The sequence below is a fragment of the Vulpes vulpes genome, chromosome 16 (genome assembly GCF_048418805.1).
Source record: "Vulpes vulpes isolate BD-2025 chromosome 16, VulVul3, whole genome shotgun sequence".
NCBI lineage: Eukaryota > Metazoa > Chordata > Mammalia > Carnivora > Canidae > Vulpes > Vulpes vulpes.
In genome coordinates this window covers 33,662,414-33,684,710 of record NC_132795.1, presented here as the reverse complement: position 1 = coordinate 33,684,710, position 22,297 = coordinate 33,662,414, and positions in this window count along the sequence as shown.

Genomic DNA, 22,297 nt, shown 5'->3' with positions numbered 1-22,297 from the left:
TCCTTCCCTTTGACTCTACAGCCTGGGGAAAAGGTAAGGCTGCAAACCAGCCACTGCCCCACTCACTTCTGCAGGTGGGTCCTGGGCACAGAAGCTCAAGTAGCCTTGCCACGCCACGTGGTGGGAACCCAGATAGTCTCCATCCCTCTCAGCTGCACCACTCCATGGTTTTTTCATGTCCACTTTGACAAGACACATCCGTCAGCCCCTCGTCTTCACGGGAGCTCCTGGAAGAAGCAGGCACCAGCTTCATGTTCTAAAATCACCTTTTGGGTCCCATGGGACACTCTCAAGACCCCCTGCGGCTAGTGGAGGATGCAGAGAGAGAGAGCGGGGCAAGTATCCTCCACACCCCCACGAAAAGGAGAAAGGAGAAGGGAACAGGTGCCCAACATAACACCTCATGAACTCTGCCCTCTCTACGAGAGTCCCTTCTCCTCTTCAGGATGGCTCTACATTCTCCCCTCCAGGCCAAAAGAAGTTGAACCAGTTCCAGGATCACAGTCGTTTGGCTCAAACATGACAAGCTGTCATTGGGTGTGGCCTTGGCTAATGCAAAGGTGAGTAGTCACAAGAGAAAGAAAGCTGACCTCCCGGTCCGATGTTTTAAATTATTTCCACACGTAATTACTTCATAAATGATGCCTCTACAACTTGATCTTTGAAGGTCGAGCTTGTGATTTATCTCTTGTTGCCCAAAAGGTGTAGCACACCAAAGCCTAATTAATACTTTGGAATACTGAACATCGATATATGAACCAGTGCTTTGAAAAGCTCCTCACCATCACTCCCTCATATTTCTTCTGCTTCTTTGGTCCCAAGTCCTTACAGAGAAGAGTCCACCAATGCCTCTTGCCCCCAAGTCAGGAGTAATATAACCTGGGGGTTAAGGTGCACAGGCGCTGGATTCAGACCAACCGGGGCACAAGCCTGGCTCTCTAGGGACAACCAATCAATCAAGAATTGAAAAGATGGGATCCTTGGGTGGCTCAGCGGTTAAAGCGTCTGCCTTCAGCCCAGGGCGTGACCCTGGAGTCCCAGGATTGAGTCCCATGTCAGGCTCTGTGCATGGTGCCTGTTTCTCCCTCTGCCTGTGTCTCCTCCTCTCTCTCTGTCTCTTATGAATAAATAAGTAAATAAATAAATAAATAAATAAATAAATAAATAAATAAATAATCTTTTTTAAAAAGTAATTAAAAGAAGCCAAGAATTGGGTCAAGTCTAAGGAGTTAGGGTTGGGTTCCAGTTCTTATTTTATTAGGAAAGATTATCTGTTTATCTTCAGGTCAATCGAAATGAAGATCTTTGAAGCTTTTACCCTTTTATGTTGTTGCCACATACTGAGTAACAGGAATAGAATGCAATATCAGAAAGGGAGACAGAACATGAAGACTCCTAACTCTGGGAAACGAACTAGAGGTGGTAGAAAGGGAGGTGGGCGGGGGGTAGGGGTGACTGGGTCACAGGCACTGAGGGGAGCCCTTGATGGGATGAGCACTGGGTGTTATTCTATATGTTGGCAAATTGAACACCAATAAAAAATAAATTTATAAAAAAAATTTTAAAAAAAGAATGCTCTATCACTATCTCCTCCCTCTCAACATACACACGCATGCACACACACAAGAGTTGTACACACAGAGACAGTATTCCCCAGTTATTTTAAAGGTCAGTGAGACAGTATATGTACAAAGTTTTGTAATCTGTAATAGGCTTTGAAAGTATAAGTTGACTTTTGTATAGAATGACAATTTTTATTACATCTCTTGAACCACACTCATGGAGTGTAGGATTCTCCCCTTTGCAACAACATAGTAGACATGACTATGGCAACTGGAATCATGAAGACATGGATTTGAACTGTCACTCACTAGCTGGAACCCTGAGCAATGTTCTTAACTCACTGAGGCTCAATTACACCATCTGTAAAATGGAGATAATAATACTTCAGAGGAGTGTGGTCAGGATTAATGTATATTTAGGGGCATCTGGGTGGCTTAGTCTGTTAAGCATCTAACTTCCACACCCACAACCTTTATAAGTAAGGCTGTAAGCCCTGGGGTCCTGAGATTGAGCCCTACATCAGGCTCCCTGCTGAGTGGGAAGGCTACTTCTACTTCTCCTTCTGCCCTCTTCCCCCCACCACCACTGCTTGTGCTTGCTTGCTATCTCTCTCTCTCTCCCTCTCTCTCTCTCTCTCTTTCTCTCTCCCTCTCAAGTATATAAAATCTTTTTTTGGGACACCTGGGTGGCTCAGCAGTTGAGCGTCTGTCTTTGGCTCAGGGCATGATCCTGGAGTCCCCAAGGTTGAGTCCCACAACGGGCTCCCTGCGTGGAGCTTCTCCCTCTGCCTGTGTCTCTGCCTTTCTCTCTGTGTGTCTCTCATGAATAAATAAATAAATAAAATTTTAAAAATAAATAAATAACTAAAAAGTTTTAAGAAGATTAATGTATTTTAAAGTACTTAATGAATAGGTAAAGAGTTCAGTAAAGAGCCCATTATTACTTTTTACTACTTTGAATTTTTTTTTTTTTTTTGCTACTTTTTTTTACTTCTGCCAATATCATACTTTGCTTCTCTTGGACCATTACTCAATAGTCCAGAAGAATATACATTCCTAGGAAGCTGGGCACTCTCCTTGGTGAGCATCCTTCACACAAGTGTTGTAGGAGGCTTAATTGGTAAATATCAAAAACCTCTCTAAACCTGAAGCATCATCCCTTATCTTAGAAAGCCATTAGAAGCTAAACAAGAAGCAGAGGTGATTATATCACACCATCTCACAAGGGGTCCTAGCATCATGAGCAACCTTTGCTCAAGTATTTGGCAGTTCCCAACCTTACTATATATACCCACTGCATTGTACATGATGAATTATGTGTGTAAGGGCTTTGGCACAGAAGAAATATGCTGCAGGTTGTATACAATTCCCCCTTCTCCAGCTCTCTCATCCTCAAAGGCTCACAAAAATGCCTGAGTCCCATGTCCTTAGATGACCTCATTATATAGATCACCTTAAGTTTCCTCTAATTTCTAGTGAGTAATTCATTTTAAAACTTCGGTAACTATTATTAATTACAAATTACTTGTGACACACCCCACAATGGACATACATCAATTGAGAACTGCTGCTCCTGGTGAGGGCTACTGGAATTAGTTAAAAACATTGATGCAAAGTGATAGCTATTTGATAGGATTTGCAGTAACCTAACTTATCCTATCAACTATATTCAGTTATATGTTATATTTTATGATTATTCATTTAAAAAAAATCTCTACCTCATTACTTATGTTTGTTCTTCAATGATCCAAAGTGTTTAAAAAGACAGCATGTTTTAGAAATGGTTTGTTACATTTTGTTATCTCAAATACTCTTCATGTAGCTGCTCATGGCCATTTTGATGTCATAAATTAACTGCCACCCAGCTTTTATTAAAGAGTTTTCAATAATGCAAGACTTATAAGGCATCTCCGGTTGAAACATGTTTCAATTTTTTTCTTCTTGCAGTATAATTAAGATTGAAATATATTTTTTTATTTGCTCACCAGCATGTGCACTCCTGTACAGTTCATATTTGTGAGTATTTATAGAATAATTAGATGGGAAGTAAATAAAATTAAAGATACTTATTATAAATGTTTACCTTCAAGATACATATTAAACTGTCTGTAGATTTGGTCCTCATCTCAATGGGCAACCAACAGATGGAGTGCTCTGTTTGTCACATTATTTTGGAGCTTCTAAATGGGCCTAGTGGGAATTCCATCACTTACACCAGCTGTACAGGTGACCTCCTTGACTTCCACTTGCCAGATTCAGAATATATGAGGCAGTGTTAAGCATGATTTTAAAATACAACATATGCAAATATGGCCATACTTGACATATTTACTCTGGTGCAAAAAAAAAAAAAATTCTGTCCTTTCTGATTTAGCCCCTGGAATTATGGGATGTATGGTTTTCCATCTTCTGAGTCTTTTTGCAAAAAGGTATTTAATGATTTTCTTGATTGGGAGAAACTTTAAGGTGTTTTTTTTAAATAAATGCAGAAGGGAAATATTATTTCTGTGGGAAAACTTTATAAAGAGTTCTTATTTTCTTATCAAACAGAATTAAATGATTAAAATGTAGAATTTAAAAGACATCTGCTCAACCTGGAAATATCTTCTTTCCCAATGCCTAAAAGTTCTCCCTTAATGATGCATTATTTGCAGTTTAGCAATCTCTGTTCAGCCCCCTTTTTATAAAATGCAAAAAGCAGAACCAAGTTTGAAATCCAGTTTCACTTGCTGCAATGGGTCTTGCATTCCCCTACAGCATACTGCTTCCCTTGGAGAACAATCAGTAACAAAGTACAGTTGACCCTTGAAAACTACACGGGTTAGAGGTGCCAATGGCCTCACACAGTCAAAAATTATACATGGATTATATACATCCTCCAAAATTATACATCCCCCAAAACTTAACTACTAATGGCCTACTGTTGGTCAGAAGTCTTACAAATAACATAAACCATCATTAACCATATTTTGTATGTCATATGAATTATATAATGTATGATTACAATAAGAAAATGTTATCAAGGAATCATAAGGAAGAGAAAATACATTCACAGCACTGTACTGCTTTTTTAAATCCTCATATAAGTCGACCTGCACAGTTCAAACCCATGTTGTTGTAGGGTCATCTGTAACCATAAAGGAGTTTTCTTCCTAAGTGAGAGGCAAAACAGAAGTACATGAAAACATTGAGCAAAAAGAGCTGAGAACGTAGGGACGGGGCAAAGGGCACAGGTAAAGAAGCTGGGAGGAACAACATCTGCTTCAGTTGGCCTCGGCTGGCCATGACTTGAATTTGACCTCCAGTAAGAACTCCATTTACAACGTCCCCTAGCAGTAACCTATTCCACCTTAAAGATCTCCTGTCTGAAATTCCACTTCAATGTTCCCTGTTTACATAAGGTATGACAACATAGCAGATTGCGCTGAATTAGAAATGGAACATCTAGCTATTTTCATTCCCTACCTTATCAAGTGTGTTGTAAAAAAAAAAAAAAACCCTTTCAAACCACTGCAGTAGCAGTGAGCACCTCTAGCATCAGAGTGTATATCATTTCCCACTAAAAGAAAAATAGCTCCTTGAATAAATGACTCATTCCAAGTCTAGAGCCAAAGGTACATCAAGATGAGTCTGGGTATGGGGCATTTGGGTGGCTCAGTCAGTTAGGCATCTGCTGTCGGCTCAGGTCATGATCCCAGAGTCCCAGGATAGAGCCCCGCGTCAGGCTCCCTTGTGCATAGGAGAATCTGCTTCTCCCTCTGCCCCTCAACCTGCTCCTGCTCTCTCTTGCTTGCTCGCTCTCTCTCAAGTAAATAAAGTCTTTAAAATAAATAAAATGAAACACATATGAATGCTATGGACAAATAAAAAGGAGGAGGAAACCATCCCTGACTAAAATAAATTGAGCACTGGGTGTTGTATGTAAGTGTTAAATCACTAAATTCTACACCTGAAACTAATATTACACTGTCATTAACTGGAATTTGAACAAAAACTTGAGATGATAGATAGATAGATAGATAGATAGATAGATAGATAGATAGAGGGGATCCTGGGTGGCGCAGCGGTTTGGCGCCTGCCTTTGGCCCAGGGCGCGATCCTAGAGACCCGGGATCGAATCCCACGTCCGGCTCCTGGTGCATGGAGCCTGCTTCTCCCTCTGCCTGTGTCTCTGCTCCTCTCTCTCTCTCTCTCTCTCTCTGTGACTATCATAAATAAATAAAAATTTTAAAAAAAGATAGATAGATAGATAGATAGATAGATAGATAGATAGATAGATAGATAAATTTAGCAGACTGACAATCAAATGCATTGTTTGGTCCTTGCTGAGAGATCCTGTTTCAAACAAACTTAACTCTAAGAAAACATGGGGCCAGCTTGCATATGGACTGGGCACACATGATATTGAGGTATTACTGTTAATTTTGTTGAGTGTAATATTGGCTTGGTGGTTATATTTAAAAAACAAAACAGAATTAACAGGGATTCAAACAGAAGAATTTTCATATGAAATAACTAATTTCAGGAATTTGTTTTATAATTTGTTTACAAAAAAAACAGTGGAGTCAAGGAAATAGATAAAACAAAATTGGCCAACTCTTTATATTTATTGAATCTGAGTGATAGATGCATGGAGGTTGACAGTGTCCTTTATCTTTTTATTTAAAAGCTTTATATATATTTAAATTTTTAATTTTATTTAAATTATCTTTAAAGTTAAATTGTTTTAAATTTATTAAATTATGTGAAAACTTAAAATTTTATATAAGGCTTTTTATTCATTGCATTATTATACCTGGACCTACATGACAGCAAAATAATGAGTTGAGATGAAAAAGGCTTTGTGGTAGCCAGCCTTCAAGATGACCACCACTGACAACTCTTCACATCCCTGCCTAGCCCCCTTCCACATTGTTTCAGGGTTGGTCTGGGAGACCAACAGAAACCAGTGTGAATGATGGTATGTGACTTCTAATGCTAGATAATAAAAGACATTCATGCTTCAGCTTTATTCCCTTGGATCACTCACTTTAGGGGATGTCAGAAGCCATGTCATGATGATATTTAAGCAGTTGCATTGAGAGGTTTGCAAGGCACAGAACTGAGGCCTTCTTGCCAGCAGCCAATACCACCTGCCAGCTATATGACTGAGCCTTCTTAGAAACAGATCTTCCAAGCCTGGGAAGCCTTTGACAACTACAGTTGTCATATCTTGACTTCAACCTCATGGGAGACCCCAAGCCAGAAGAGCCCAGTTAAGCCACTCTAAATTAGTCAGAATTCAATCAAAGAAGTAAAACCAGTAGGCAATATATGGATTTATTACAAGGAATTGCTTATGAAATCGTAAGGGCCAGCTTAGCAAGTCAGAAGTCCACAGAGTAGGCAATGGAAGGAAGGATCACAAGCAGGCTGGAACCCCAGGGACAAACACCAAAGCTGTCCACAAGCAGTCATGAAGAGACGATTACAAGCAAGCAAGCAAAGCACGCAAGGTGGAACTCCAGGGACACAGGCAGAAGCTGTTGACCACAGACAGGAGTCTCTTTCTCTCTCTCTCTCTCCCCACCCACCTCCCTCTGGCCTAAACCCTCTTCCAAGGGCTTCCAATCATTTAAGTCATGCCTGCCACAGATAATCTCCCTTCCAAAGGGATAAATTAGGCCTACCCAACCTAATCTCCCTTACTTAAAGTCAACTATTTAGGGACTTTAATTACATCTCCAAAATCTTTTTTTTTTTTTTTTAGATTTTATTTATTTATTTGTGAGAAACACAGAGAGAGGCAGAGACACAGGCAGAGGGAGAAGTAGGCTCCCCATGGGGAGCCTGATGCGGAACTCAATCCCAGGACCCAAGCCAAAGGCAGACGCACAACCACTGAGCCACCCAGGTGCCCCTGCAAAATCTTTTCCCAGCAGCACCAAGATCAGTGTTTGATTGAATAATAGGGGGAGATATGTGAGCTACAAGCTTGTTGCTGCTGCTCTTCTACCCTCCAGCTCTCACAAGACACCACTCCAGTCACCCACACTATCTGGAAACATGATAGAAAGGAAATTCTGGGGAATATTGCATAGTCTAGCCAAGCTGACATATCCCAAATTCCTGACCCACAGAAACTATAAAAGATAATAAATATCTGTCACTGTTGTAAGCCTTTGGGTTTTGGTAATTTGTTACACAGCTGTAGAGACCTAATACACATTTGACTGAACCGATTATCTGGGATCAAGTATAACAACTAATTAAAAGCTCTTGCCTGAAGTCACTTGAGTTCTATTAGATTTGTACTTAATTCAGGGGGTACCTGGGTGGCTCAGTGGTTGGGCATCTTTTTTTGGCTCAGGGTGTGACCCTGGGGTCCTGGGATCTAGTCCCACATCGGGCTTCCCACACTGAGCCTGCCTCTCCCTCTGACTGGGTCTCTTCCTCTTTCTGTGTGTCTGTCATGAATAAATAAATAAAATATTTTTAAAAAAAGATTTGTACTTAATTCAAATAGTGATTGTGAGTATAGAATATGTGTGTATAGGTGTGGCTGGGTGTGCTTATTTATGGATGTGGTTGGTTTTAGATACAGCCTTCCTCAGAATCAGACTAGCAGAATAACAAAGTACAGGAAGACATTTTGATTGTCTCTCAAACAACCCATGGGTCTTAGAAATGTGCTGGGGAATAAGGTAAAAAAGACATACAAACTTCAGTTAACCCGACCTCCCTGACTACAAGGCCTCAACCCTGAAATTGATCCTCTAACCTTAGATGAGATATGAAAGGGAACAGAAGTCATAGTCAGACACACCTGGGGTCTTGTCCCAACTCCACCTCTTACCAGTTAGTCGTGTGACCTCATCCACTTTACATAACCTTCTTGTTATAAACTGAATTGTATTCCATCAAAATTCATATGTTGAAGCCCTAACCCTATTCATGATGCCCTATGTGTTATTCGCTGTTTAGTGAAGAAGAGAGCTCTTATTGCAGGAGCCGGTGCTCCAGAGATAGAATTGGCCCTGCAGTTAACTGAATATTCACGAACATTGAGTGGCATGGAATCCTACCGCGTTCGTGCTTTTGCAGATGCTATGGAAGTCATTCCATCTACACTAGCTGAAAATGCTGGCCTGAATCCCATTTCTACAGTAACAGAACTAAGAAACCGACATGCCCAAGGAGAAAAAACTACCGGCATAAATGTCCGAAAGGGTGGTATTTCCAACATTTTGGAGGAACTGGTTGTCCAGCCTTTGTTGGTTTCAGTCAGTGCACTGACTCTAGCAACTGAAACCATCTGGAGCATTCTGAAAATTGATGATGTGGTAAATACTCGGTAATCAGATTAACACCGGTCAACTGGTGCTGCTGTGGCCACTAACAGTGCATCTGGAGTGGAAGATCACCTTGGTGTTCTTGCTGTTTGGAAGATTTGTTTCCTTTACAAATCCCTAGGCCTGGTCTTCCAGTTGGCATTTGCTTGAAAAATTGTATTGATACAACTTGATTAAAATATTAAATGTTTGATTTCAAAAAAAATAAATAAATAAAATAAAATTGATGTGTCTGTATTTGAAAATAAAAACTTTATTTTTTTTTTTTGAAAATAGAAACTTTAAAGGGGTGATTAAGGTTAAATGAGGTAGGGATGCCTGGGTGGCTCAGAGGTTGAGTGTCTGCCTTTGGCCCAGGGCCTGATCCTTGAGCCGCAGGATCGAGTCCCGTGTCGGGCTCCCTGCATGGAGCCTGCTTCTCCCTCTGCCTGTGTCTCTGCCTCTCTCTGTGTCTCTCATGAATAAATAAATACAATCTAAAAATTTTTTTAAAAAGTTTAAATCAGGTACTAGGATGGGACCTAATCCAATATAAGCAGCGACCTTATAAGAGGAGAAAGAGATGGGGGGCGGGGGGGACTTGCACCATGGAAAGACTATGTTGAGGACACAGCAAGAAGGCAGCCACCTGTGAGCTAAGGAGAAAGGCCTCAAGAGAAATGAAACCTGCCAACACCCCGACCTTGGACTACCAGTCTCCAGAACGGGCGAGAAGATTTACTTCTGTTGTTCAAGCCACCTGGTCAGTGGTATTTTGTTAAGGCAGCCCTAGCAAGCTAACACACTTCCTGAGCCTCACATTCTGCATCTGTAAAATATGAATATTTTGAGCTCCCAGGATCCAGATCTGCCTTTAGGTGTCAGCATCTTTGGGGGTTTAAAAAGAGACAAGAATGCTTGGTCAAGAAGAATCTTAGATTTTCTTGAAGGATGAGGTTCCAGCATTGGGAGTCAGTTCACACCAGACTCAGAGGCTTTATAAACCAGAATGTTACCATATTTTCCCAGTCATCTCTGAGAAAACAGCCCCTGCAAACAACCCACATAACAAGGGTCTATCTTGTCCGTAGGCTGTATTTGCTATGATAGTTCATGATTTAAGTAAGAACCAACTTGGGTTCTCCATTGTTCTCTAAAGAAGGCACTTACCTGTGTTTTCATATTCATGAACCTGGTTCCTATTAGAGAAATGAGAGAAGGAGGAGAAGGAGTTTGTTAGGAAATAGGAAGGGTTAGCTAAACAAGTCACTCGGAGCAACAGGAAGATACAAGGACTCTCCATTCTGTGAATAACTGGACCTTCACAGCCACACAAAGCCATCCTGTTGCCATCCTTTTTTCTTTTTTTTTCTATTGCCATCCTTAGGGGAAACCGGAGAAAGCGGAAAGACAAACCTTCCATCTGTCAGGTTCACTCCCAATTTGAGTCTCATATTAAAATTCCTCATGATTAATAACTATTTAATATTAATAGCTATTTAATAACCTCAGAAGGTTATTATGAGGATTTCTGTAATAACTTCCAAGGCCCCAAAATATAGGAGGTGCTCAATAAATGCTCAGTACCTTCTTCCCTCAGTGCACCAATATCAATTCCTTGTGCAAGTTTTTATATCTTTCAAACTTCTCCTGTATGTGCCAACACACACACACACACACACACACACACCTGTTAGCCTGTTTTTTCTGAAGAATACAAATAAAAGAAGCCTCCACCAGCAAGTTCCATGAGGTGAGGGATTTTCAAGGGGTATGTCATTTCCCCACAAAGGAACTCACCAGAAGTTGTCTTCTCTCCTTGGAGACCTAAATGGGTCGTCCAGGTCCACAGGGATGTGATTTATCCCTCACGGTCTACTTCACAACGCCTCTTCAGGAACAGAGAAGCCATTAAACCTGGATTCAAATCATATGGTTCAAACCCAAAATGACTTTAACATTTGTTCCTTTCAGAGACCTGCTTGACAGAGTTTTATAAGCACCATTTATATTGGGCAGGATCTCAGAGTTTATATCTTCTCCCTTTTTCCTCCTGGCAGGAGAAAGGAAAAATTTTGAGAACAATATATATTTATTCAGCCCAGGAAAAAGAGGGGGAACAGGAATGTACTTATGTCACTTAAAAAAAAAAACACACACGCACACATTTAAACCAAGCGCTCAGTACACAGAGAGATGCCTCCAGAAACTGAAAAGGGATAAACCTGAGCACATTTAATGTCAGAATCTGGCAAACAGTTCTAAAGGTTGGTTTCCAAATCTCTGCCCTAGAATCATTTCTTTCTCTCAGCACACGGATCCCAGGGAGCCAGTGGACCAAAGAAGGTGGATGGATAATTGGGCAGCAGCACAACACATTTCTCAGTTGGCAACCTTTTAAAGCCTTTTAAATCCTAAACAGCAACTGGCCTTTCCATTCCTCCTTTTCCTCCTTCTGGCTGATGCCTGCAACAGACTTTGCTGCCTCTGCTCTGATGGGCCTAAAAACTCTGTCCACTGCCTCTATAAGGAAAGCACCCGATGCAAACCATCTGAACATAAACAAGCAGCTATTTACTAGCACAGAGTGTTTTCCTGGTATCCAAGTCCTCAGCTTGCGCTGCAATAAGGGAAGTTGTTCATCTTGTGAAAGGTGGTGAAATAGAACAGTCCTTCCTTTGGTCAGCAAGTATTCAAAGACAGCAGAACCCATAACCAAGCCTCCAGCAGCTCCGCACGGGGGCAGAACCGTGGTGCTACACACACCAAGCAGGAATCCCCAAGCTCATAAGGATTTACAGCAGGCTCTTTGTACAGCTGTTTTTTGAGGGAGCAAATCTTAGCAACACTGAGATGAAAGATATGGTATTTAAAACATTAATTCTCAATTCTGGTTGCACCTGAGAATCAATCACCTGGGGAGATTTTTTTAAATAGGAATGCCTGGGTTCCACCCCAGGGATTTTGCACTCTTTTTTTTTTTTTTTTTTTTTTGTATTTTTTAATTGGAGTTCGATTTGCCAACATATAGCATAACACCTAGTGTTCATCCCGCCAAGTGCCCCCCTCCGTGCCCGTCACTCAGTCACCCCATCCCCCCACCCACCTCCCCTTCCACCACCCCTTGTTTGTTTCCCAGAGTTAGGAGTCTCTCATGTTGTCTCCCTCTCTGATATTTCCCACTCATTTTCTCTCCTTTCCCCTTTAATCCCCTTCACTATTTTTTATATTCCCTGTATGAGTGAAACCATATAATGATCGTCCTTCTCCATCCGATTGACTTACTTCACTCAGCATAATACCCTCCAGTTCCATCCACATCGAAGCAAATGGTGGGTATTTGTCGTTTCTAATAGCTGAGGAATATTCCATTGTATACATAAACCACATCTTCTTTATCCATTCATCTGTCAATGGACACCGAGGTTCCTTCCACAGTTTGGCTATTGTGGCCATTGCTGCTAGAAACATCGGGGTGCAGGTGTCTTGCTGTTTCATTTCATCTGAATCTTTGGGGTAAATCCCCAACAGTGCAATTGCTGGGTCGTAGGGCAGGTCTATTTTTAACTCTTTGAGGAACCTCCACCCAGTTTTCCAGAGTGGCTGCACCAGTTCACATTCCCACCAACAGTACAGGAGGGTTCCCCTTTCTTCACATCCTCTCCAACATTTGTGGTTTCCTGCCTTGTTAATTTTCCCCATTCTCACTAGCGTAAGGTGGAATCTTATTGTGGTTTTGATTTGTATTTCCCTGAGGGCAAGTGATGCGGAGCATTTTCTCATGTGCGTGTTGGCCATGTCTATGTCTTCCTCTGTGAGATTTCTCTTCATGTCTTTTGCCCATTTCATTATTGGATTGTTTGTTTCTTTGGTGTTGAGTTTAATAAGTTCTTTATAGATCTTGGATACTAGCCCTTTATCTGATAGGTCATTTGCAAATATCCTTTCCCATCCTGTAGGTTGTCTTTTAGTTTTGTTGACTGTTTCTTTTGCTGTGCAGAAGCTTTTTATCTTGATGAAGTCCCAATAGTTCATTTTTGTTTTTGTTTCCCTTGCCTTTATGGATGGATCTTGCAAGAAGTTGCTGTGGCCAAGTTCAAACAGGGTGTTGCCTGTGTTCTCCACTAGGATTTTGACTATCCACTGGAAAAAAAGACAGCCTCTTCAATAAATAGTGCTGGGAAAATTGGACAGCCATGTGCAGAAGAATGAAACTAGGCCATTCTCTTACACCAGACACAAAGATAAACTCAAAATGCATGAAAGATCTAAATGTGAGATTTTACACTCTTTAAAAAAAACTTCACCAGGAATTCTGATGTGCAGCCAGTATTGGGAATCACTCACTTACAAGGGGGAGAAAACTTAGAAATAAAGACCAGAGAGCAGAACCCTGTTTTCAGAAAGGAATATTCCAGAGCAGATTGACCTGACAGTTGAAGATCAGCAGGACCTGAACAGCACAGACAAAGCAACCTGCATTACCTCCATGACCTGCAATAGCTCTGTACTGGAAAATTCAGTTTTTGTATCAAAACCATGTATTTATATATGTATACACAAAACTTATATACATATATATGTTTGTTATATTGCATATACAATGTATACATATATGTGTATATAACAATGACCATAGTAAGGTCATTGTTTAGTAGAGCATCCAGCTGAGCCGAAACAGGAATGCTAAGTCTAGTTCCTCACTACTCAAAACATAATCCTTAGACCAGCAGCAAAGGCATCACCTGGGAGCTTGTTGAAATGGACATTCTGACCCAGCAATTGTACTACTGAGTATTTACCCCAAAGATACTGATGCAGTGAAACGCCACGACACCTGCACCCCAATGTTTACAGCAGCAAAGTCCACAATAGCCAAACTGTGGAAGGAGCCTCGGTGTCCATCGAAAGATGAATGGATAAAGAAGATGTGGTCTATGTATACAATGGAATATTCCTCAGCCATTAGAAACGACAATACCCACCATTTGCTTCGACGTGGATGGAACTGGAGGGTATTATGCTGAGTAAAAAATGTCAGTCTGAGAAATACAACTATCATATGGTTTCACTCACATGGGGAATATAAGAAACAGTGAAAGGGATTATAGGGGAAAGGAGGGAAACTGAGTGGGGAAAATTAGAGAGGAAGACAAGCCATGAGAGACCCCTAACTCTGGGAAACAAACAAAGGGTTGCAGAAGGGGAGGAGGCTGGAGGATAGGGTAACTGGGTGACAGGCACTGAGAAGGGCACATGATGAGATGAGCACTAGGTATTGTACTATATGTTGGCAAATTGAATTTAAATAAAGTATTTTGAAAAAAGAAATGGACATTCTCAGCCCTACCCCAGTCCTGCAGCATTGGAATCTGCATTTTTTTAAGATTTTATTTATTTATTCATGAGAGACACACAGAAAGAGACAGAGATATAGGCAGAGAGAGAAGTAGGCTCCCTACAAGGAGCGGGATGGAGGACTCGATCCCAGGACCCCGGGATCACAACCTGAACCAAAGGCAGACGTTCAACCACTGAGCCACCAAGGTGCCCCCAGAATCTGCATTTTCAGCAAGCTACTGTCAGGTAATAAATTTGCTCATTAAGGTTTGAGGAACAATAGTCTTGCTGTTTTCGGAACTGTCAAGTTAGTGATCCCCCCAGAGACTTGTCTTTATGAAGTGATAGGAATGATTGATGGGAAGGTTGCTTTATTTGTTTCATTTCTGGTTTGGTTTAATTTGCTAAAGAATAAGGATTTTACAGTCCTCAGAAAGTTAAAAAATAGAACTACCCTACAACTCAGCAATTGCACTACTAGTATTTACCCAAAGGATACAAAAATACTGAGTCAAAGGGGCACGTGCATCCTGATGTTTATAGCAGCATTGTCAACAATAGCCAAATCATGGAAAGAGCCCAAATGTCTGTTGACTGATGAATGAATAAAGATGTGGTGTGTGTGTATATATACATATACACAATGGACCATTTCTCCACCACAAAAAAGAACGAAATCTTCCATTTGCAAAAATGTGAATGGAGCTACAGAGTATCATGCTAAGCAAAATAAGTCAGAAAAAAGACAAATATATGATTTCATTCATATGTGAAAATTAAGACATGAAACAGATGAAAATAGGGAAGGAAAAAAAAGGCAAACCAGAAAACAGACTCTTAACTATAGAGAACAAACTGAGAGTTGCTGGAGGAGACACGAGTAGGGGATAGGCTAGACGGGTGATGGGGATTAAGGAGGGCACTAATGATGAGCTCTAGGTGCTGTATGTAAGTGATGAATCACTAAATTCTACACCTGAAATTAATATTACACTGTATGTTAACAAAATAAAATAAAATCTTGAACCAAACCAAAAAAAGGGTGGTGGTGGTTAGTACCGGGGTATTTGAAAAGAAAGGAGGAGACAAGTCAAAGGGCTCTAAGACCAATAGAAAAACAATGATGATAATGATGATGATGATGATGATGATGATGATGATGATGAAGTCAACAGGCAAAGGAGTACTTTTCCTAAAAAATTCCGTGAGAACCTGAACCCAGATGACAAACCAAGACAGAGGAAAGAGAAGTCTCCCACTGCTCTCCACAACCCAGCACTGTGCTAACACAGCCAGGGTCGCTGGGTGAAAAGCACTGATGGAGAGCAGCCTTGGCACATACATTGGCATTTTCAAGATGTGTATCAAGCTCAGGGGCAATGGTAAGGCTCCTTGTCAAGGCAGCCACAGTACCAGCAGAACGCCTAGAATTGTTCCTAAGTGCATGTGCCTGGCACATACCAGGCATCCAACAAATATCTGCTGAATGGATAAGTGGATGCGAGACACCACCAGGAGACTTTAGGAATAATTAGAGGGAGAGAATCTGAATGGAAACTCAGTACTACAGAAACAGAGATGGCACAAAGAATCATCAAAGTGCAAAGACGAATTTATGTGACCCCATTTGTGCCCATAGTGCAGTGTTTCATTATGACATTATGACACCCATATGAGGTGTCATATCAAGAGGTTCTTGCAGTAGGTGGACACTCACCTGACCATTACTGCAAAAATCATGGTCCCCAAAACTTGTTATTCTGAAAACTGGTACAGAAAAAAAATAATAAAACATTTTTAATGCCTCCCTGTTCTCCATGTGCAAGTAGCCAAATAGCCAGTGAATGTTCTTAGTAAGAAAACCCCAGTGTTAGGAAAACTAGATATCCACAGGCAGAAGAATAAAATTGGACCCCTATCTTATCTTACATTTACAAAAATTAACTCGAAATGGATTAGAGACTGAAATCATAAAGCCTCTAAAAGAAAACAGGGAAAAGGCTTTTGAAATCAGTCTTGGCAATGATTTTTTTGGATATGAGACCATAAGCACAGGAAACAAAAACAAAACAAAACAGGTGGGATTACATCAAACCAAAAAGCTTCTGCACAGCAAAGAAGGCATCAATGGGATGAAAAGGCAACCTATGGCATGAGAGACATTATTTGTAAGCCATGTATCTGATAAGGGCTTAATCCTCCAGATATATATAAGGAACTACTACAACTCAATAGCAAAAAAAAAAAAAATCCAATTTTCAAATGAGCAAAAGACCTGACATTTTTCAAATGAAGATATATAAATGCCCAACAAGTACATGAAAAATACTGTTCAACATCACTAATCATCGGGGAAATGCAAACCAAAACCACAATGGGGTACCACCCCACATCTGTTAGAATGGCCAGCATCAAAAAGATAAGAGATAACAAATGCTACCTTGTATGTGGAGAAAAAGGAGCCCTTGTACACTGTTACTGGGAATGTGAATTGGTGCAGCCACTATGGAAAACAATATGGAGGTTCCTCAAGAAATTAAAAATAGAACTACCATATGATCCAGTAACCCCATTTCCAGGTATTAATCCAAAGGGGAAAAAAATCAATATTTCAAAGAGACATCAGTACTTCCATGTTCATAGCAGCATTATTCATAAAAGTCAAGGCATGGAAACAATCTAGTATCCGTCAACGGATGAATGCATAAAATGTGGTATAAATACAAAATGGAATAGTCTTCAGCCTTGGGGAAAAAAAAAGAAATCCTGCCATTTGCACAGATGAAAAGTAAGGGCATTATGCTAAGTGAAGTAAGTCAGACAGAGAAAGACAAATACTCTCACATATATGTGGAATCTAAAAAAAAAAAAGAGAGAGAGAGAGAACTCATAGAAACAGAGAGCAGATTAGTGGTTGCCAGGGGCAGGTGGAATGGGAGAAAGTGGTCAAAGGGTCAAACCTCCAGTTCGAAGATGAAAATGTTCTGGGGATGTGTGGTGACTATAGTTAACAATACTGTTCTGTATACTTGATAGTTACTAAAAGGGTAGATTTTAAAAGTTCTCACCACACACACACACACACACACACACACACACACACACACACCATACACAAAACAGTAGCTTTGTGAGGTGATGGGGTATCTAACCTTGTTTTGGTAATTATTTCACAACGTATATGTATACCAAATCATCTTGTTGTACACTTTAAACCTATACAATGTTACATGTCAATTGTATCTCAGTTAAACTGGGAAAAAAACAAAATCTCAGCTAGTAGGTAATAAAAATAACAAAATATCACCGGTTGGAAACTCCTAATGAAATGAAGGATTTAAGCCAGCAGTCATCAAGCTTAACTGCACTTGGGAATCACCTTTGGGAGCTTTAAACATCCTGATGAAGACTGGACCCCAACCCCAGATCCTGATTTAATTTGCCTGGTGAAGGGCCTAGAAATGACATTGAGGAGGGTTAAAATCTCCTCCCATGATTCTAATGAGCAACCAAGGTTGAGGCTATTGATACAGGCAATAAGCATCAAGGCCACTGAAACTATCAGATAGAAGGCCAGCGGTCTACAATATATAGGTCAGTTAGATAACAGCAGAAACCACTGGTTGATCCTGCCACCACAAAAAGATGTGCTGCAAATGGAAGTACCCAACACCTACTATGAAGTATTCTCTTCAAAAAGTCAATCTGAATCTGATCAAGCCTCTTAATTTAACTGTCCCTTATCTAAGAAATATAAGAGACCTACAGGAAATAAAGGACACCCTCAAGATGCAATCAGCAATGTAATTCCCAGAATGTGGGAAAGTCTACAGGACAAATAACCCACTTTCTCCAACAAATAAATTATAAGAAAATAATATAGGACAAGAAATCTACAGATTAAAAGAGTCATAAAAGACATATCAGCCAATGCACTATGGTGGACCTGATTTGGATTTTGATTTGAACAAGCCAAGAGTGGAAAAAAACTATGAGACAATCAAAGAAGTCTGGATATTGCTAGATATTTGATGATATTAAGACTTTTGTGTTGGGGCAGTCGGTTAAGTATGGGACTCTTGGTTTCAGCTCTGGTCCTGATTTCAGGGTCATGAGATTGAACCCCATGTCAGGCTACCTGCTTGGGATTCTCTCTCCTTCTTCTTCTGCCCCTCCCACTCGTGCTTGCGCTCGCGCGCTCTCTCTCTCTCTCTCTCTCTCCCTCTCTCTAAAAATAAATAAATAAATCTTGAAAAAAAGACCTTTGTGTTAAATTTTTAGGTCAGTAACTTTGTCTGTAAAAAGCCAGATAGTGTTTTAGGCTTTGTGGATCTACAGTCTGTTGCAACTACTCAACTATGTCACTGCAGCTTGAAAACAGCGATAAACAACATATAACAAATGGCTGTGGCTGTATTCCAATAAAAGATTATTTACAAAAACAGACAACAGGATGGATTTTGTCAACCTCTGTTTAGAGATATATTCAGAAGACCGACCCTATGGATGAAAATATATGATGGATGGAGTTTGGCTCTAAACCTTCCACTGGAGAGGAGGGGAATGTGAGTGAGCAGTATAAATGAAACAAGGTTGGTTGTGTGTTGATAATTAGCTGAGGATGAGTACAAGGGAGTTCATTATATCAGTGGTTCTCAAAGCATGGTCCCTGGACCATCAGGGTCAGCATCATCTGGAAACTTGTTATAAATGCACATTTCAGGCCCCACCTAAGACTTACTGAATCAGAAACTCTGGGGGTGGACCCCAGCTATCTGTTTTAACAAGCCCTCCTGGTGATTCTAATGCACACTAATGTTACTCTCTCTCTCTCTTTGTTTGAAATTTTGCACAGCAAAAAGTATTTTTCATCTGATCCCCAAAGTGGCCATACCAGACAAGCAGTCCCTTTTGGGAAATAACAATAGCTTTAGATAGAGTATGATACATTGCTGAAGCAGGGGAATTTAAAAATTCAAATGAAACAACCTCTTTCGAAATCCTCATTAGATCTATTAGTTAACTCAAAACAAATGACTAGCACACACACATTTTTGTATAGTCCTGGACTTTTTTTTTTAGTATTATTATTATTATTACAACATTTAACCCACTAAAAGTTTATTTTTTTATGTACCATCTGCTAAACATCTTCATCAACTTTTTAGGGAAAAAAATAAGTTCTTTGATCTAGAAACATCTCTATTATCAAGAACATACTATGTTTCAATATATACAGATCTCAAATCATGATGTCAAACACCTGAAACTAACGTCATTTGACAATTACATCTTCATAAAAAAAATATTTTTCCTAGTACTCTACTTTGTTTTATCAGATACTATTTTCCAGATTTTGTGACATTTTAACAATGATTCACAGTATTTATTATTATGATGTCTTGAATTAATTTGAATTGAAAAATGTGCCAAATTTCTCAACCTCATCACCAACAGATTTTTTTTTTAACCTTCCATTATGCCAGTAAATAGCTTGTTGTTGTCTTGGAAATTAAGTATATGGAGCATTTCTCCATTATTCTTTAAAATGTATACTAGCTATTATAGAATGAAAATGCTTTCTGTGTGGCAAAACACTCTGTATGTTGTCATTTTGTTGTATAAATTCATTACTTATTCTCATCCTTCCGTAAGTGAGCCCTTCCTTGCCAGCACCTAGCTATATCAATTACTATTTCTAAAACTATTGACGGTGACAAGGAATCTAGAGGAACCATCCAAAACATGTTGCATCTAGTATAATGTGAGCAGAGGTTACATCATTTCTATTTCTTGGTTTGATTTTCCTAAACATCTTTAGTCCATGAGAATTGAAATATGTTACCAAAAGCTGTCGTTTTTATGTTATACAGTCATATTTTAAAAAGCCTATTCCTTACAGAATAACTGATCCAGGCATATTATATCCAACCTGTACAAGATACAGATCCTACCCTAATGATAAACTAAGTTATTTTATCAGTTAAGATGATCTGGTTACAAGAAATAGAAACTGCCTGGCTAACTTAAGTAGAAAAAAAAAAGAATGTGGGAAGAAGATAGGGTAACTCACACAATGGAACAAAATATGGAACAGACTCAGGAGCAGAGACTAGAGCAACCCCAGAAAAACAGAAGCAAGACTCACCTGAAATGGTCAGTTTGGGGAGTGCTGCAGACATCAGTAGTGTCAGCCACGTGAGGCCTTTATATCACTCTTCTCATGAATGTAAACGCCTTCCAGCTACCTGGCTTAGGTCTGGAGTCATCATGTCCCTGATTGACAGTCCCATCAAAGCAAAACCGGGATGCTGTTAAGAAGGATAGCAGATGGGAGGCAAAAACGATAAATCTCTACCGAAATTAATTTTAAAACATGGGCAAAATACCACATAGAGCATGTCAATTATAGGAATGGCTTCAAGACACAAAAGCTAGCATGTCTTTAATTCTGGTCATGGTCATGTAAATGAACATACACACACATACACACACACACACACATCCACCCAAAAGTATAAATAAAAATTACGAAAAGTACATAAGTGTGAATCATATTCAGCCTAAAAATATAAGGGGTTCATTCAATTCATTCATCTACAAGTATTTAGGCATTATTCTAGATACTAAGGATACAGCACCGAAAAAGATGTTTTTAATTCCTGCCTCATGAAACTTATATTTTTAGCCGGAGAGAGACTAACAAGAGATAAAATAAACAAGTAAATTATGTAGCATCTTAGAAGGTGCTATGGAAAAAAAATAAATAAGAGAAGACTGATAGCAGGTAAGGAGTACCAGGTCAAGCTTGCAAATGTAAAGAGATTGATTAGGGAAGGCCTCACTGAGGTGACCATGGAGCAAAGACCTGTAGGCAGAGAGTAAGTCAGGCAGGCAGGTATCTGGGGGGAAAACCTTCCAGGAAGAAGGAGCAGTAGGGTGCAAGGCATTGAGGCAGGTGTATAGCTGGGGTGGTCAAGGACCATGAAGAGGCCAGTGTGGCTGGAGCCCCTGAACTGAGCAGTGGGAGAGGGACTGGATGTGAGATCAGAGAGTGGCCAGGTCACAACAGGCCTTGTAGACCACTGGAAGCCTCTGATTTTTTTCTCTAAGTGAGATGGGGAAACCACACCAGAGACTTTTTTTTATTTAAATTCAATTTAATTAACATACCGTATATTATTAGTTTCAGAGACAGAATTTAGTGATTCATCAGTCTTATATAACACCCAGTGCTCATTACATCACATGTCTTCCTTAGTGCCCATCACCCAGGAATCCCATTGCCCCACCCACCTCCCTTCTGGCAACCCTCAGTTTGTTTCCTTAGAGTTAAACCTCTCTTATGGTTTGTCTCTCTCTCTCTCTGCTTTCATTGTATTTTCCTTATTTTCCCCTATGTTCATCTACTTTATTTCTTAAATTCCACATATGAGTAAGATCATATGATATTTGTCTTTCTCTGACTGACTTAGTTCACTTAGCATAATACCCTCCAGTTCCAACCACATCATTGCAAATGGGAAGATTTCATTCTTTTTGATGGCTGAGTAATATTCCATTGTGTATATTATACCACATCTCTTTTATCCAACCATCTGTCAATGGATATCTGGGTTCTTTCCATATTTTGGCTACTTGGGACATTGCTGCCATAAACATGGGGGCACCTATGCCCCCAACGAATCGCTATATTTGTATCCTTTGGATAAATACCTAATAGTGCAATTTCTGGCTTATAAGGCAGCTCTATTTTTAACTTTTTGAGGAACCTTCACACTGTCATCCAGAGCGGCTGCACCAGTTTGCATTCCCACCAACAGTGAAAGTGGGATCTCCTTTCTCTGTATCCTCACCAATATTGGTTGTTTCCTGAGTTGTTAATTTTAGCCATTCTGACTGCACACCACACAGAATCAATGCCCCAACTAAGAATTCATCCTTCCCTTGAATCATCTTTCTATTCCAAAATCTATTAAATATCAACACATTCTTTTCCCCCTGGCTCTCAAGGCCTATCTGCACATTTACTAGATGACTAGAGATTTCTGCAATATTGGGCAGCCCCGGGGGGCTCAGCAGTTT